We start from the raw sequence: 16,632 nt of genomic DNA, 5'->3' as shown, positions 1-16,632 counted from the left end.
AACATTCAGACCTCTCTTTATATGTTCTATGACAGGACTGCTCAGCATCTATTTCCTACTCACTTTTCCTGTATAGGTAAGCTATAATTTCTCACCTTTTTCCACTGTTCTCATCAACTAATGATCTGAAGGTTTCATAAAATTCTCAGGTCACAGCAAGAGCCTTGGCACGGCTGGTGAGTGGGGCCAGCCCTGGCAGCAACATTGTTTACTTTCGCATTACCATCTATGGCTGGAGAGAGAGAGGGCTGTCCTGAGCCACTTGCTTAGGAGTGCACTTTATTTTTGCAGCAAGTTCCCTGGATAGCATCCTTCAGAAAGAGGTATTGGCGTCCTTCTATTTATGGAAACTATAGGGAACACCCAGCTGGGTTTTAGGGGAGTAGCTAATATATTACTAGAGAAGACCTTCGTAGAAGTTGGAGTACAAAATGAAAGTGCTAAATTCATCCTGTCATATTTTAACGTAGCAGACTAAAATTAAAAATAGGGGACAAATGCTAAATCTAGAGAGGGCGCTGGAGAAAAAGGCATAGACTAATATGCTTGTGGAAAATTTCTGTAGCTCTAGCAAAATTCTTTAACATCATATTCTAATTTACAACTCTTTTCATTATTGGGTTCATTTCACAGTTTATTCCTTTTATTTGTGTCTTTAAAAACTTCAGTGAATATATTTTTCCTTTGCAAAATTTCTAATTGGTTGCTTTTCCTGTTTACTTCTTTTTGTTTTATTTCTGCCCCTTTAAAAAAAGTTCTGCCCTTTTAAGATTATACCATTAGTTAAACATTAGCCTGGCATTAGGTGTCTATGTTGTGTCTTACAGTTTGGGTCTGGTGTTTCATCTTGAACCAGGGAGTCTCTCCTTTCTCCATAGTCACCCTCCCTGTCTAGCAGTTTCACTGTGTTTCAGTCCCTTCTTCCTGGTGCTGTGGTTTCCCAGTGAAGAGCCAAGATTCTTGCTTGGAGCTGGTATTGTTGGTAGCAGATACTTTGTTTCTATGAGTTACAGCTCTTTCAAACAGATGTGTACATTTTTGGTAAACATTTGACTCCTGGCTATATGTAGTTTTCCTTCAAAATTATGTCTTTTCCTCTTACATCTCACTACATTTTTTTTTTTTTTTTTTTTTTTTTTTTATTGAGATGGAGTCTCGCTCTGTCGCCCAGGCTGGGGTGCGGTGGCATGATCACGGCTCACTGCAAGCTCCACCTCCTGGGTTCACACCATTCTCCTGCCTCAGCCTCCCGAGTAGCTGGGACTACAGGTGCCCGCCACCACACCTGGCTAATTTTTTGTATTTTTAGTAGAGACGGGGTTTCACAGTGTTAGCCAGGATGGTCTCGATCTCCTGACCTCTTCAGCAGCCCACCTCGGCTTCCCAAAGTGCTGGGATTACAGGCGTGAGCCACCGCACCCGGCCCACCTCTCACTACATTTCTGACCCTAACACAAGACTAAAATTTTAATGAGTTTTACAAAATTTTGATTTTCTTGCTAAGGACCATAAAAATGTGTCCTTAGCTGAAATGCCTACAACCAAAAGAAACGTATCAAATGTCTTGTAACCATTTATTGTCACTGATATCTGATTTGATGCAATAGTTTTCTTTTTCTTTCTTTCCTTCCTGTAGGAGTTGCTGTTGGGGCTCCACTGTCTTTCCCTAGTAACTATCATTCTTGAACATGGTGAAACTTATTTTAGCTTGTGTTCCTCCAGGGACGGACTTTAAAACCAAGATTTGAATAGAAATATTTTTTAGTTTTTAATTTTTTTAATACTAAGGGCAATATAATTTTTTAAAAAATAAAGGTACATTATTAGGCCAGTTACCACAGTGGAACACTGAGGCTTCATCCTGAGAGGAATCTCTGGCGAGTGCTGTGAAACATGTGACTCAGAGTTCCCACACCTCTCAGGCAGAAAAGCATGGGTTCTCCATGCCAATTTTCCTGTAATTGGCTGAGGCTTGCTCCTCAGGGTTTTTAGTGGCCTTGTCCCCACCTACCCCTTTAGTCTGCAGTGTGTGGGCAAAATGACCTTTCCTATCTCTGGTAGAAGTCCACTAGCACAGAGAGGCAGATATGGCAGGTTGAAATTGCTCAGAGGGCACAGGGATGGTAGGGTTTGAGGGATGGACAAGGCACTAGCGATAGCTCCAAGGCTTCTTACTATACGCACCTGCAACTCCAACCTTGGGGAATCTCTTGGAGTGCAAGACCATACTTCTACTCTTTGTTTCTGTGAGATTGACTATTTTAGTTACTTCCTGTAAGTGGAATGTTGCAGTATTTGTACTTTTATGCCCGGCTTATTTCATTTAGCAAAATATTCTCCTGGTTACAGGTTCATTCGTGGTTTTTTTTTTTCTTTTCCTGGAGATGGAGTGTCACTTTGTCACCCAGGCTGGAGTGCAGTGGCGCAATCATGGCTCACTGCAACCTCCATCTCCCAGCTCAAGCAATTCTTCTGCTTCAGCCTCCTGAGTAGCTGGGATTACAGGTGTGCGCCACCACGCCTGGCTAATTTTTTGTAATTTTAGTAGAGACAAGGTCTCACCATATTGGCCAGCCTGGTCTTGAATTCCCAACCTCAGGTGATCCGCCTGTCTTGGCCTTCCACAATGCTGGAATTACAGGCATGAACCACATGCCTGGCCAGTATTTCCTTTTTTTTTTCAAGGCTTAATAATATTCCATTATGATATTACATATATACGAATATATATGAACATTCCATAATATTCCATATATATATAAATTTCTTTATGACATATAAAGAAATTGTTGAGAGTTTTATTATAATTTCTTTACCCATTTGTCCATTGGTTGTTTCTATATTGTAACTAATTATTGTGAATAATCCTGCAGTGAACATGGAAGTGCAGTGCTGGTATCTCTTCAAGATTTTGATTTCACTTTTTTGGATACATATGCAGAAATGAGATTGCTGGATCATGTAGTGGTTCTATTTTTATTTTAAGGAAGCTTCATGCTGTTTTTCATAGCAGCTTTACCATTTTACCTTCTCAGTAAACTGTACAGCATTCCAATACCACCTCCTCCTCCCCAGCACTTCTCTTCCTTTTTTAAAATCATAACCACTATAACAGGTGTGAAATGACATTTCATTGTGGTTTTGATTTGCAGTTCCCTGATGATTAGTTATGTTAAACACCTTTTCATATGCCTGCTAGCCATTTGTATGTCTTCTCTGGAGAAATAGCAATTCAACTCTTTTCTCTATTTTGTAATTTTTTTTTTTTTTTTTTTTTTTTTTTAGATGGAGTCTTGCTCTGTCAGCAGGCTGGAGTGAAGTGGCGCAATCTCGGCTCACTGCAACCTCTGCTTCGTGGGTTCAAGTGATTCTCCTGCCTCAGCCTCCTGAGTAGGTGGTACTACAGGCACCCACCACCACTCCCAGCTAATTTTTTGCATTTTTTTTTTTTTTTTTTTAGTAGAGACAGGGTTTCACCATATTGGCCAGGATGGTCTCAATCTCTTGACCTCATGATCCACCCTCCTCGGCCTCCCAAAGTGCTGGGATTACAGGAGTGAGCCACCACACCCGGCCCATTTTGTAATATTTATTTATTTATTTACTTACTTATTGCCATTGAGTTGTAGGGGTTTCTTATATTTTTCGGATATTAAACCCTTATCAGATATATGATTTGCAACTATTTTCTCCTATCCCACAGGTCGCCTTTCAGTTCTGTTGACTATTTCCTTTGCTGCTCAGAAATTTATAGTTTGATAAAAATTCTCAACAAACTGGGTATAGGAGGATTTTTTCTCAACATAATGAAGTTCATGTATGACAAACCTGCAGCTAGTATTATATGCAGCAGTGAAAGACAGAAAGCTTTTCCTCTAAGATCAGGAACAAGATAAAGATGCCCCGTCTCATCACTTCCATTCAACGTAGTGCTTGATATAGTTTGGATTTGTGTCCCCACCCGAATCTAATGTTGAATTAGAGGAGGGACCTGGTGCGAGGTGAATGGACCATGGGTAGGGATTTCCCCCTTGCTGTTCTCCTGATAGTGAATGAGTTCTCACGAGATCTGATGGCTTAAAAGCATGTAGCACTTCTCCCCTAGCTCTCTCCTGCCACCATGTGAAGAAGGTCCTTGCTTCCCCTTCACCTTCTGCCATGATTGTAAGTTTCCTGAGATCCCCCAAGTCATGCTTCCTGTAAAGTCTGCAGAACAGTGAGTCAATCAAACCTATTTTCTTCATGAATTACCCAGTCTCAGATAGTTCTTTATAGCAATGTGAAAATGGATTAATACAGTACTGGAAGTTCTAACAAGGTCAATTAGGCAAGAAAAAGAAATACAAGGCATGTAAATCAAATCACAAGGCATTCAAATGAAATCAGAAAGGAAGAAGTAAAAGTATATTTGCTCATAGATGATGTGATACTGTGTGTAGAAAATCCCAAAGACACTTCCAAAAAACTTAGAATGAATAAACAAATTCATTAAAGTTACAGCATACAAAATTCACATATGAAAATTTGTTGAGTTTCTATATACTAACAATGAACCATCTGAAAAGGAAATTAAGAAAAAATTCTGTTTACAGAAGCATAAAGGAGAATAAAATAGAAATAAACCAAACCAAGAAGGTAAAGGACATACACACACACCAAAACATTGATGAATAAAACTAAAGAAGACACAAATAAATGGAAAAACATCCTGCGTTCATGGATTGGAAGACTTAGTGTTGTTAAAATATCCATACTATCCAAAGCAATATATGGATTCAAGCTATCCCCATTCAATCACAATGGCATTTTTAATAAAAATAGAGAAAATGATCTAAAAATTTATATGAAAACACAAAAGATCCCAAACAGCCAAAGTGATCTTGAGAAAGAACAAAGCTGGAGGTATCATACTTCGTGATTTCAAAATATATTACAAAGCTTCAGTAATTAAAACTACATGACATTGGCATAAAGACATACACATAGACCAATGTAACAGGATAGAGAACCCAGACATAAACCTACTCATGTATGGTCAACTGATCTGTGACATGGGCACCAAGAATACATAATGGATAAAGGATAGTCTCTTCAACACATTGTGTTGAGAAAATTGAATATTCATAGGCAAAAGAATAAAACTGAAATATTATTTTACACCATACATAAAAATCAACTCAAAGTAGGTTAAAATACATTGAAGATTTAAACATAAGACATGGAACTATAGAACTCCTAGGAACTATAGAACTCCTAGAAGAAAACACAGAGAAGAAACTTCTTGATATAGGCATTAACAACAATTTCTTAAATATGACAACAAAAGCACAGCAACAAAAACAAAAATAGACAAGCAGGGGTATATTGAACTAAAAAAACCTTAACTTTGGATAGGTTGGAATGAGGTATCTGTAGTGTTTTATTAAAACATGGATAATTATAAGTAAGAATAATTATAAGGGTTGGGGCATTGGATGACTGCTGTGATTGGTTATAGAAACCCAGAAGAAGGCCAAGTGTGGTGGCTCACACCTGCAATCCCAGCACTTTGGGAGGCTGAGGCAGGCGGATCACAAGGTCAAGAGATTGAGACCATCCTGGCCAGCATGGTGAAACCCCATCTCTACTAAAAATATAAAAATTAGCGGGGTGTGGTGGCACATGCCTGTAGTCCCAGCTACTCAGGAGGCTAAGGCAGGAGAATCGCTTAAACCTGGGAGGTGGAGGTTGCAGTGAGCCAAGATCATGCCACTGCACTCCAGCCTGGCAACAGAGTGAGACTCTGTCTCAAAAAAAAAAAAAAAAAAAAAAAAAATTGAAAGAAAGAAAGAAAAAAAGAAACCCAGAAGGAATGACAGACTCAAATATGTCAATGATCAACTCAAAATATAGTTTCAAAGTCAGAAGGTCTTCAAGGCAGTTTAAAAAGATTCTCACCTCTTGCAATTTTCAGTACACCTACAGAAAATCAGGGATGCTCAAAGTCAGGCCTAAGATTTCATAGTAATGGTGGCAGATTTAAAAAGGATTGAATTCACAGCCTTAGCAAAGATTCCTGTGATAAAGTTAGGACCTTTGTGAGGACTAAATGTATTCTAGGACTTGGGATTAGGAGATTTGGATAGACGCATATAAGAACGTTGAATCTCCAGGTTCCCTGAATCTTTAAAGTTTGCTAGAAAAGAGCAAACTTTCTTTGCATGGAGACCACGCACAGACCTCATCTGAGATAATGTTTTGCCTTGTTCTTGAAATTTGCCCATCTCTTTCAACCCATTGATTTTAGACAATCACTAGGGCCAAGTATCAGTGTGACCCAAGAAAGGAAGGACTATCCCTGTAATGGAAAGGAAAAGATGACTCACCAAAGTGCTGGCTAACTTTTATCAACAGGAATGAGGTGAAGATGCCTGGGAATGGATTTTGACCATTTGAATCATAGAAAACACAATTAAAGATTAATTAGAGGGGGGCAGTTCCAAGATGACCGAGTAGGAAGAGCTCCAGTCTACAGCTCCCAGCATGAGCAATGCAGAAGACAGGTGATTTCTGCATTTCCAACTGAGGTACCGAGTTCATCTCACTGGGGCTTTTCAGAGAGTGGGTGCAGGACAGTGGGTGCAACGCACTGAGTGTGAGCCGAAGCAGGGCGAGGCATTGCCTCACCTGGGAAGTGCAAGGGGTCAGGGAATTCCCTTTCATAGCCAAGAAAAGCTGTGACAGATGGCACCTGGAAAATTGGGTCACTCTCACCCTAATGCTACACTGTTCCTATGGTCTTAGCAAATGGCACACCAGGAGATTATATCCCGCACCTGTCTCGGAGGGTCCCACGCCCACGGAACCTCGCTCATTGCTAGCACAGCAGTCTGAGATTGAACTGCAAGGCAGCAGTGAGGCTGGGGGAGGGGTGCCTGCCATTGCTGAGGCTTGAATAGGTAAACAAAGCAGACGGGAAGCTCGAACTGGGTGGAGCCCACCGCAGCTCAAGGAGGCCTGCCTGCCTCTATAGACTCCATCTCTGGGGGCAGGGCACAACCAAACAAAAGGAGCAGAAACCTCTGCATACTTAAATGTCCCTGTCTGACAGCTTTGAAGAGAGTAGTGGTTCTCCCAGCATGGAGTTTGAGATCTCAGAACGGACAGACCGCCTCCTCAAGTGGGTCCCTGACCCCTGAGTAGTCTTTCTGGGAGGCACCCCCCAGTAGGGGCAGACCAACAACTCACATGGCTGAGTACTCCTCTGAGACGAAACCTCCAGAGGAACGATCAGAAAGCAACATTTGCTGTTCAGCAATATTCACTGTTCTGCAGCCTCCCCTGCTGATACCCAGGCAAACAGGGTCTGGAGTGGACCTCCAGCAAACTCCAACAGACCTGCAGCTGAAGGTCCTGACTGTTAGAAGGAAAACTAACAAACAGAAAGGACATCCACACCAAACCCCCATCTGTACGTCACCGTCATCGAAGACCAAAGGCAGATAAAACCACAAAGATGGGGAAGAAACAGAACAGAAAAACTGAAAATTCTAAAAATCAGAGCACCTCTCCTCCTCAAAAGGAACACAGCTCATCACCAGCAATGGAACAAAGCTAGATGGAGAATGACTTTGACGAGTGGAGAGAAGAAGGCTTCAGACAATCAAACTTCTCCGAGCTAAAGGAGGAAGTTCACAAGCATTGCAAAGAAGTTAAAAACTTTGAAAAAAGATTAGATGAATGGCTAACTAGAATAACCAATGCAGAGAAGTCCTTAAAGGACCTGATGGAGCTGAAAACCATGGCACGAGAACTACGTGACGAATGCACAACCTTCGGTCCCAATTCGATCAACTGGAAGAAAGGGTATCAGTGATTGAAGATGAAATGAATGAAATGAAGTGAGAAGAGAAGTTTAGAGAGAAAAAGAATAAAAAGAAATGAACAAAGCCTCCAAGAAATATGGGACTATGTGAAAAGACCAAATCTACGTCTGACTGGTGTACCTGAAAGTGATGGGGAGAATGGAACCAAGTTGGAAAACACTCTGCAGGATATTATCCAGGAGAACTTCCCCAACCTAGCAAGGCAGGCCAACATTCAAATTCAGGAAATACAGAGAACACCACAAAGATACTCCTTGAGAAGAGCAACTCCGAGACACATAATTGTCAGATTCATCAAAGTTGAAATGAAGGAAGAATGTTAAGGGCAGCCAGAGAGAAAGGTCGGGTTACCCACAAAGGGAAGCCCATCAGACTAACAGCTGATCTCTCAGCAGAAACTCTACAAGCCAGAAGAGAGTGGGGGCCAGTATTCAACATTCTTAAATAAAAGAATTTTGAACCCAGAATTTCATATCCAGCCAAACTAAGCTTCATAAGTGAAGGAGAAATAAAATCCTTTACAGACAAGCAAATGCTGAGAGATTCTGTCACCACCAGGCCTGCCCTAAAAGAGCTCCTGAAGGAAGCACTAAACATGGAAAGGAACAACCGGTACCAGCCGCTGCAAAAACATGCCAAAGTGTAAAGACCATTGATGCTAGGAAGAAACTGCATCAACTAACGAGCAAAATAATCAGCTAACATCATAATGACAGGATCAAATTCACACATAAGAATATTAACCTTAAATGTAAATGGGCTAAATGCCCCAATTAAAAGACACAGACTGGCAAATTGGATAAAGACTCAAGACCCATTAGTGTGCTGTATTCAGGAAACCTATCTCATGTGCAGAGACACACATGGGCTCAAACTAAAGGGATGGAGGAAAATCTACCCCCAAGCAAATGGAAAACAAAAAAAAGACAGGGGTTGCAATCCTAGTCTCTGACAAAACAGACTTTAAACCAACAAAGATCAAAAGAGACAAAGAAGGCCATTACATAATGGTAAAGGAATGAGTTCAACAAGAACAGCTGACTATTCTAAATATATATGCACCCAATACAGGAGCACCCAGATTCATAAAGCAAGTCCTTAGAGACCTACAAAGAGACTTAGACTCCCACACAATAATAATGGGAGACTTTAACACCCCACTGTCAACATTAGACAGATCAATGAGACAGAAAGTTAACAAGGATATCCAGGAATTGAATTCAACTCTGCACCAAGCGGACCTAATAGACATCTACAGAACTCTCCACCCCAAATCAACAGAATATACATTCTTGTCAGCACCACACTGCACCTATTCCAAAAGTGACCACATAGTTGGAAGTAAAGCACTCCTCAGCAACTGTAAAAGAACAGAAATTGTAACAAACTGTCTCTCAGACTACAGTGCAATCAAACTAGAACTCAGGATTAAGAAACTCACTCAAAACCGCTCAACTACATGGAAACTGAACAACTTGCTCCTGAATGACTACTGGGTACATAACGAAATGACGGCAGAAATAAAGATGTTCTTTGAAACCAACGAGAACAAAGACACAACATACCAGACTCTCTGGGACACATTTAAAGCAGTGTGTAGAGAGAAATTTATAGCACTAAATGCCCACAAGAGAAAGCAGGAAAGATCCAAAATTGACACCCTAACATCACAATTAAAAGAACTAGAGAAGCAAGAGCAAACATATTCAAAATCTAGCAGAAGGCAAGAAATAACTAAAATCAGAGCAGAACTGAAGGAGATAGAGACACAAAAAACCCTTCAAAAAATCAATGAATCCAGGAACTGGTTTTTTGAAAAGATCAACAAAATTGATAGACCGCTAGCAAGACTAATAAAGAAGAAAGAGAGAAGAATCAAATAGACATAATAAAAAATGATAAACAGGATATAACCACCGATCCCACAGAAATACAAACTACCATCAGAGAATACTATAAACACCTCTACACAAATAAACTAGAAAATCTAGAAGAAATGGATAAATTCCTCGACACATACACCCTCCCAAGACTAAACCAGGGAGAAGTTGAATCTCTGAATAGATCAATAACAGGCTCTGAAATTGAGGCAGTAATTAAGAGCTTACCAACAAAAATAGTCCAGGACCAGATGGATTTACAGCCGAATTCTACCAGAGGTACAAGGAGGAACTGGTACCATTCCTTTTGAAACTATTCCAATCAATAGAAAAAGAGGGAATCCTCCCTAACTCATTTTATGAGGCCAGCATCATCCCGATACCAAAGCCTGGCAGAGACACAGCAAAAAAAGAGAATTTTAGACCAATCTTCCTGATGAACATCAATACAAAAATCCTCAGTAAAATACTGGCAAACCGAATCCAGCAGCACATCAAAAAGCTTATCCACCATGATCAAGTGGGCTTCATCCTGGGGATGCAAAGGTGGTTCAACATATGCAAATCGATAAACATAATCCAGCATATAAACAGAACCAAAGACAAAAACCACATGATTATCTCAATATATGCGGAAAAGGCCTTTGACAAAATTCAACAGCCCTTCATGCTAAAAACTCTCAATAAATTAGGTATTGATGGGATGTATCTCAAAATAATAAGAGCTATTTATGACAAACCCACAGCCAATATCATACTGAATGGGCAAAAACTGGAAGCATTCCCTTTGAAAACTGGCACAAGACAGGGATGCCCTCTCTCTCCACTCCTATTCAACATAGTGTTGGAAGTTCTGGCCAGGGCAATCAGGCAGGAGAAATAAATAAATGGTATTCATTTAGGAAAAGAGGAAGTCAAATTGTCCCTGTTTGCAGATGACATGATTATATATCTAGAAAACCCCATCGTCTCAGCCCAAAATCTCCTTAAGCTGATAAGCAACTTCAGCAAAGTCTCAGGATACAAAATCAATGTACAAAAATCACAAGCATTCTTATACACCAATAACAGAAAAACAGAGAACCAAATCATGAGTGAACTCCCATTCACAGTTGCTTCAAAGAGAATAAAATACCTAGGAATCCAACTTACAAGGGACGTGAAGGACCTCTTCAAGGAGAACTACAAACCACTGCTCAATGAAATAAAAGAGGACACAAACAAATGGAAGAACATTCCATGCTTATGGATAGGAAGAATCAATATCGTGGAAATGGCCATACTGCCCAAGGTAATTTATAGATTCAATGCCATTCCCATCAAGCTACCAATGACTTTCTTCACAGAATTGGAAAAAACTACTTTAAGGTTCATATGGAACCAATAAAGAGCCCACATTGCCAAGTCAATCCTAAGCCAAAAGAACAAAGCTGGAGGCATCACGCTACCTGACTTCAAACTATACTGCAAGGCTACAGTAACCAAAACAGCATGGTACTGGTACCAAAACAGAGATATAGACCAATGGAACAGAACAGAGCCCTCAGAAATAATACCACACATCTACAACTATCTGATCTTTGACAAACTTGACAAAAACAAGCAAGGGGGAAAGGATTCCCTATTTAACAAATGGTGCTGGGAAAACTGGCTAGCCATATGGAGAAAGCTGAAACTGGATCCCTTCCTTACACCTTATACAAAAATTAATTCAAGATGGATTAAAGACTTAAATGTTAGACCTAAAACCATAAAATCCCTAGAAGAAAACCTAGGCAATACCATTCAGGACATAGGCATGGGCAAGGACTTCATGTCTAAAACACCAAAAGCAATGGAAACAAAAGCCAAAACTGACAAATGGAATCTAATTAAACTAAAGAGCTTCTGCACAGCAAAAGAAACTACCATCAGAGTAAACAGGCAACCTACAGAATGGGAGAAAATTTTTGCAATCTACTCATCTGACAAAGGGCTAATATCCAGAATCTACAAAGAACTCAAACAAATTTACAAGAAAAAAACAACCCCATCAAAAAGTGGGCAAAGGATATGAACAGACATTTCTCAAAAGAAGACATTTATGTAGCCAACAGACACATGAAAAAATGGTCATCATCACTGGCCATCAGAGAAATGTAAATCAAAACCACAATGAGATACCATCTCACACCAGTTAGAATGGCGATCATTAAAAAGTCAGGAAACAACAGGTGCTGGAGAGGATGTGGAGAAATAGGAACATTTTTACACTGTTGGTGGGACTGTAAACTAGTTCAAGCATTGTGGAAGACAGTGTGGCAATTCCTCAGGGATTTAGAACTAGAAATACCATTTGACCCAGCCATCCCATTACTGGGTATATACCCAAAGGAATATAAATCATGCTGCTATAAAGACACATGCACATGCATGTTTATTGCAGCACTACTCACAATAGCAAAGACTTGGAACCAACCCAAATGTCCAACAATCATAGACTAGATTAAGAAAATGTGGCACATATACACCATGGAATACTATGCAGCTATAAAAAACGATGAGTTCATGTCCTTTGTAGGGACATGGATGAAGCTGGAAATCATCATTCTCAGCAAACTATCACAAGGACAAAAAACCAAACACCACATGTTCCTACTTATAGGTGGGAATTAAACAATGAGAACACTTGGACACAGGAAGAGGAACATCACTCACCGGGGCCTGTTGTGGGGTGGGGGGAAGGGGGGACGGATAGCATTAGGAGATATACCTAATGCTAAATGACGAGTTAATGGGTGCAGCACACCAACATGGCACATGTATACATGTGTAAGAAGCCTGCACGTTGTGCACATGTACCCTAGAACTTAAAGTATAATTAAAAAATACATTAAAAAAAGATGAATTAGAAAGAATTTATTGACACAGAGGCTGTATTAGTTATCTATTGGTACATAATGAATTACCACAAATGCAGTGCCTTAAAAAACATGCACACACATTTATTATCTTTCAGTTTCTGGGGTCAAGAATTTTGGGCACAGATTAACTGGGTCCTCTGCTTCAGCATTTTTCACAGGCTACAATCCAGGTGTTTGCTAGGGATACGTTCTCTCTGAAGGCTTAATGATGGAAGGGCATGTTTCCAAGCCCACATGGTTGTTGGCAGCATTCAGTTCCCTGTGGGTTTTGGACTGAGGGCCTCAGTTCCTTCCTAGCTGTTGGTTAGAGGCCACCTTCAATTTCTTGCCATCTGGGTCTTTCCAGAATGGTAGTTTGCTTCATCCAACCTAGCAAGGGAGAGTCTATTAGAAGGCGAAAGTCGCCACCTTATGTAATCTTATACATAAGCACATTTCATCATCTTTGCTGAATTCTGTCAGTTGGAAGCAAGTCATATTAATAGTTTCAGCCTAATCTCAAAAAGGAGATTACAGAGTGGCATGAACACCAGGAGGCAGGGATCACTGGGAATCTTGGAAGCTGCCTACCACAGAGGCACTCTCCCTTTGCCCAGGATTTAAGGTCTTGACAAAGGATGCCTGGAGCTCCTTCCTCTGGATTGGATTGGCTTTATGAAGTTTGGGAATATTGTGTGCTAAGGAAAACTATGTGGAGAGGCTCAAACTATTTTGGCAGAGTACTAAGGAAGGATTCAAGATAATTAGATGTGCAAGTCAGAATGGATGTGCAAGGCCAGAAAACCAATCAGGTGGCTTTATTACCTGAGGAATCTCAGAATATATAAACTTCAGTAGTTAAGTAAGGAATGTACTGGTGAAGGAGCCCCTGGAATTGCTGACAGTTTTGGTGGTAACTGTCTTCTCTAGGTCGGAGTTGGCTAGGCAATGCCTCTATGAAGTAGGGTTCCTATGCAGCAAAGGGGGATTATAGAATACTGGGCCAGTAGAGGCCTACTATTGCCACTACAGTGTTGGAGGCAAAAGGGGACATAGTTACTGTGACCACAATTACGAAAGAGCAAAAATAGGCTGAAATCACAAAATAGACAAAAACTACAAAGCAGCAAAAACAAGCAAAAATTACAACCTGGAGGTCTTGGCCCACAGGGATATTTGGTAATGGCTAATAGACCATGATGTTCTTAGGAGAAATATAAATGGAGAGGTAATATTGAATTGTATGACTTAAATATACAAAAAGTTCAATATTGAATAAGCAGAAAGATAATACTGGCAAATATAAAGGAAAGTCGCAATTTTTCACCTACTTTCCAGACCAGAGTTAGTTTTCAGCAGCATGACCTATTTTATTTATTTATTTATTTATTTATTTGACAGAATCTCACTCACTCTGTTGCCCAGACTGGAGTACAGTGGCATGATCTTGGCTCACTGCAACCCCCACCTCCCGGGTTCAAGTGATTCTCCTGCCTCAGCCTTCCAAGTAGCTGGGATTACAGACATGTGCCACCACACCTGGATAACTTTTGTCTTTTTAGTAGAGATGGGGTTTCACCATGTTGGCCAGCCTGGTCTCGAACTCCTGACCTTAGGTGATCCACCCACTTCAGCCTCCCAAAGTGCTGGGATTACAGACGTGAGCCACCGTGCCCTGCCACATGACCTATTTATTAAAGGGGAGACTAGGTCCCCTTGAAGAAGGACCATGCAATAACACAGCATATGTTTCTAGTGTATGAAAAGATTCCTTTGATCTTTCTCCAAAGAGACTTATGGCCATTTACTAGAATAACAGTATCTGGGAATGATAAATGCCCAAATCTTTTTTTTGTGATATTAGATATGGCTCTCAGCTGAGACTGACACCAAAATTCCATTACGGCCTCAATGGTAGGGTAGAGTTAATGGAAGCCAGTTGATAAATAAATGGGGTAGCAGTCTAAGTCCATTTCACAGCGAGTACACTTTTTTTTTTCTCATCGTGTGGTCATTTCTCTGACACCTGAATGCATAACTGAGAAGAATATATCTACAGATGCAGAACTTTCATATCTATTCCCTGACTTATGGAGCAATCACTATTATGATTCAAAAGGCCAAATGGAACCCTGTGAAATTGCATCCTTCAGCAAAGACAGTAAGTCACAATTCCTCCTACTGGAATGATAGAGATAAGTGCTACTCTTAAACAATTAAAGGATGCACATGTGGTGGTTTGCTTTATAGCTCCATTATTTCAGCAGTCTGTCTCACACAAAATTAAATAGATGAAAACAGACCATGGGGGGCTTCTGTAAACTATTAAAAAATCTCCACTGACAGCTGCTGTGTCCGATGTGATATCTTTACACAAACAGTCAACACAGTCTCTGGTGTTTGGCATGCAGCTTTTAATCTGAGGAATGCTATTTTTTTTCAATTCCCATCAGAAAAAAATAAGAGTAGTTTACACTCACCTAGATGGACAGTCACATACATTCACAGTTCTACCTTGAGACCATATTAACTTTGTTATAATATGGCTCCCTTGATCCTCCTGACATCCACAGGACAGAATACTGGTTCATACTTTGATAATATTGTGTTAGTTGGAGCCGATGAGCAGGAAGTGGCAAGTACTCTAGATATCCTAGCAAGACACACGCACAGTGAAAATATTTAAGGGCCTACCACATCGGTGAAGATTTTAAGGCTCAGTGTTGTACCTTGAACAACCTGTCACTAAAAAAGAGGCGCAGAACTGTGCCCAAAATTCATGACCCCAGAAGCTTAAATTTCGGAGGCAGCATTTACTTCACTTGACAATGATATATTGAGTTGCTTTATAGGCTGACTCACAGATACCAGTTTAGAGTGGTATTTAGAGCAAAAATAAATAAATAATAAATAAATTAATTAATTAATAAATTAATTTAAAAAATGCTCTACAGCAGGTTTAAACTTTGATTTAAGCTGTCCTTTATTTTGGCCATATCACCTGGCAGGTCCTATGGAACTACAGAGGTCATGGCAGGTTAATTATGCTGAGCATAGTCTCTAGTAAAGTCCCAGGGAGAGAGATGCTGGGTAGACCAGTAGGCTTCTGAAACAAGGCCATGCCATCTGCAGCAGAGAACTTTATTTATTTATTTATTTATGTCTCTTTAAAGATTTAGAAGACCATCAACTTTATTTGAATCATATGTCAAACACACACACACACACACACACACACACACACACAAACCTACAAAACAATCTGAGACATCTGAACATTGACTGGATATTTGACGGCAATAGGAATGATTATTAAAGATGTGATCATAGAATTGTGATTACATTTTTATTCAACAGGTTTTTGGGGAACAGGTGGTGTTTGGTGACATTAATAAGTTATTTATTGGTGATTTCTGAGATTTTAATGCTTCCATCACCCGAGCAGTGTACCCGTACCCAATGCATAGTCTTTTATCCCGCACCCCATTTCCCACACTTGCCCTCGAGTCCCCAAAGTCCATTGTATCATTCTTACGCCTTTGCATCCTCATAGCTCAGCTCCTGCTTATGAGTGAGAACACACATTGTTTGGTTTTCCATTCCTGAGTTACTTCACTTAGAATAATGGTCTCCAATTCCATCCAGGTTGCTGAAAATGCTGTTATTTCATTCCTTTTTATGGCTGAATAGTATTCCATGGTGTATATATATACACACACACACATATATATACACCCATATATACACATATATATACATGTATACACACACACACACACACACACACATATATATGTATACATACCACATTTTCTTTATCCACTCGTTGACTGATGGGCATTTGGATTGGGTCCATGATTTTGCAGTTATGAATTGTGCTGCTGTAAACATGCGTGTGCAAGTATCTTTTTCATATAATGACTTCTTTTCCTCTGGGTAGATACCTGGTAGTGGGATTGCTGGATTGAATGGTAGATCTACTTTTAGTTCCTTAAGGAATCTCCA

The 16,632-nt window shown here is 40.1% G+C and overlaps 1 long non-coding RNA gene across 1 annotated transcript in view; it reads left to right on the top strand.

Annotated features, from left to right (window-relative positions):
- LOC129039983 (uncharacterized) overlaps positions 1–4,810 on the top strand; it is a 128,147-nt gene extending 123,337 nt beyond the window's left edge. Inside the window, exon 4 of the long non-coding RNA XR_008503517.1 lies at positions 3,286–4,810. This is a non-coding gene — a long non-coding RNA (uncharacterized LOC129039983). The remainder of the gene's footprint in view (positions 1–3,285) is intronic.
- The last annotated feature ends 11,822 nt before the right edge of the window (positions 4,811–16,632 follow it).

Source organism: Pongo pygmaeus, chromosome 6 (assembly GCF_028885625.2).
Source record: "Pongo pygmaeus isolate AG05252 chromosome 6, NHGRI_mPonPyg2-v2.0_pri, whole genome shotgun sequence".
Lineage (NCBI taxonomy): Eukaryota > Metazoa > Chordata > Mammalia > Primates > Hominidae > Pongo > Pongo pygmaeus.
Note: the sequence above shows the minus strand (reverse complement) of the source record. Positions and strands in the feature narration are given on the sequence as shown.